Raw genomic sequence first — 3141 nt, 5'->3', positions numbered from 1 at the left:
CAACAATAAATCTGGATCCAGGCTCAAAATGAGCACCTTGATATGTGCTTGAGAATGGCTTAGTCTCCATTTAAACCCAGGTTTAAAGCCTTGCAGGGCAGCCTAAAGCCCACTGCCAACATTAAGACAGTAAAAAGAAAAAATAAATAACAGTCAGTTCAGGTGTTTTTTATAATATCAGAATCAGGAAATTGTCTTTATACCAAACTGAACGATTGTTGTTCTCTACCTCAAAAAAGACTTGAAAATGGAAAACTGTTCTTTATTTTTTATGTATATATTTTTTTTTATTTAAAAATTCAATGTATAACATGGATGCATAAAAACCTGCTTTTTATTTCAGTGTTAAATTATTTTTAAAGTAACAGAATATAATTAAAAATGTCTTCGGACCTCCTGCGATGGACTGGCAACCTGTCCACGGTGTACCCCGTCTCCGGACCTTTACAGGTTGATGATTTTCTTTATTCAGACCTCGCTGATTTTTAATTTGTTATCCCTCAACTGTCACAAAGTTACAACTCTAGGGTGTAATTTTGTGATGAAAGTTGGTGGGGACAAAAAGTGTGTTAGCTGATGGACCCACAGTTACTCCAAACACATTCAGTAGGGTTTGTATTTTCCAAAAATGAGCTCAAAAGAACCAAAATACACTGATCTTTATATGTATGGGTAGAAAGACACTAATGTATTAAAAAAAAGGATTAATAACAGCCGATTCTGATGCCAACAGCAATATATCATGCCTATCTAGTATGCACACAATTTCAGTTTCATTCATCAATCAATCCAGAAAAATGTGGATTGATTGATGAATGTTTTCCCTTTCAGCTACATCAGTGATTATCCTCCTTCCAAAGCAGCAAAATCAAATTTAGAAATTCGTTCCACATATTGTTGAGGGCCATAGTCTATGTATTGAAATTACTGATGTCCATTCCAGTCCTTCAGAAAGTTACGCCTGTGCCTGAACCAAACAGATTTTTTTTTTAAATGTATTAATGTGCAACTTCATTCAAATAAAAAGAAATCTAAGGTACACAGTTAATTTGAATGCTAACCTAGGAAACGGTTTAAATTTATGACTGCCAAACGTCTAAAGAGAAAAATCATTTTTAGAGATCATTTATCCAGATAATTATAACTTCACCATAACCTTATTTGTTTCTTTTGTTGTTGTTTTTTGTTAGGTGATATTTTGGGTACTGGGTAATGTTTTTTTCTGTCATGAATAGTCACCAAATAATAAATTAAAGGCATTGATAAACTGCTGGTTAGTCCCTTGGACACAGGTCAAAGGAAAGTTGTTGCAGTTGGAATTTAAAGTTACTAGCAGGTGTGTGTGTTGGTAAAATACAGGAAAAACAAGATATGAAATTCACCAAAACCCTGAGCAGCTAAATGGCCTTAACATTTCCCAGTGTGATTATGCATACAGATCTATCTGTAGTTGGATCAGAAGATATCGTGTCTCTTACATTTGTCAGAAATTCCATGAGGTAATAATTTGTTTTATATGCTCTGCCACACCTAGTTGATTGTAAATAGCATATCAGGCAACATCCTGAACTTTTAGTGACAATCTCAGTGCTGATTGATTTACTGCTGACTGTAAATCTGATGGACACTTTCATTCACACAGGTGGTAAAAATATAACATTCCTGCTAGAATACACAATTTGGCCCCTTAAAAATAAGATAAATAACCTTTTATCCTTTTTAAAATAATCCACTTTCAGTGTGACACATAATGCACTTTATTTACCCGTAAAGTCATAGTTCCTGAATTTTCTCTACCATTTTTTAACATAAAAAGTAAAAATAAAAAAGAGAAACTCCAGTGTCAGTGCTTTTGTGTGTATGTCATAGAAATTAAGAATATTTTGGTTTAAGCTGGATGATTCTTTTCTGTTTAAGGCGATTTCTTCTTTATTCAAAATCAACTAAACAATTCAAGCAATACTCTAATATTGTTATGTAACCAACCAGGAGGAATGAATGTTGATCAAGTATGTCACTGGAAATCTGTCATTAAGATTGGATTAAATTAGCTATATTCGCTCAGATTTGAAGAGTTTCAAGCATATGATGAAAAATCTTAAATATTTATCGATTTATAGACACACTTATTTTAACTTAACTTCATGCTCCACCAATTTGAATAGGTTCCAACACTTTGTTGTTTTGTGTTGTCTGTCCTACATTTGGCTCCTCTCAGGAGACCCTATATATTTTCATATTTTACTGGTTCTGAACTCCGGGTCAGACATTTCTAACCTTTTTTTTTCTGTTTAACTTAATTTGGTTTATTTAAAAAAATATATATATATGTGTAATAATAGATACATAATTATAGCAACAGAAAAAAAAGTAGAACTTTGAGTCACAACAGACTTCAGAGGCACATAAAGGCAGCTTCTTTGTCAGCCTTTAATCACCTGAAGAACATTTCCAGGATTGAAGGAATAATGTCCAATCTCTCCACCCAGAAGTAAAACCAAACAGGGAGAAGCAGCATTTAGTTCCTCTGCTCCACTGATCTGGAACAAATTTTCCAGAAGACTGGAAAATAGATGAAAGGCTGACAACTTTAAGTCAGAATTAAAAACCTATTTGTTTTACAGCTGCCTTTGGATGTTGAAGTTGAACCCTTAACTGAGGTATTATTAATTTAAGAATGAGACCCTACTGTTTTATTTGTTTGACACATGTTTTTTATCTTTATATGCTTTTATACTACAGTACTTGTATTTTCCTTCAATCTAATTAATCTAAAGCACTGAATTGTCCGTGCGCTGAATTGTGCAATACAAATAAACGTGTCTTGCCTTCTCTTCATCCATTGCCAAGAACATTTTTGTTTTTAGGTATTTGCAATTAAATACAGTGTTATTCTTAAATTACATAAAATCGTTTCCTTTTATGACTTTCTTTTGATTTCTGATTAAACACTGAAGTAACAGAAAAATACCCAGACCTGCCAGGTAAGACAAAACCTAAAGTTTCCCCTCCATCTCCATCACCTTAACATAGAAACATGTGAAAGGAGCACGAAGAACAAATATATAGATGGATGGATGTATGGATGGCTGGATGGATGGATGGATGGATGGATGGATGGATGGATGGATGGATGGATGG

Source organism: Cyprinodon variegatus, unplaced genomic scaffold (assembly GCF_000732505.1).
Source record: "Cyprinodon variegatus isolate N-32 unplaced genomic scaffold, C_variegatus-1.0 Scaffold225, whole genome shotgun sequence".
Taxonomy (NCBI): domain Eukaryota; kingdom Metazoa; phylum Chordata; class Actinopteri; order Cyprinodontiformes; family Cyprinodontidae; genus Cyprinodon; species Cyprinodon variegatus.
This window is presented reverse-complemented; position numbering follows the sequence as displayed.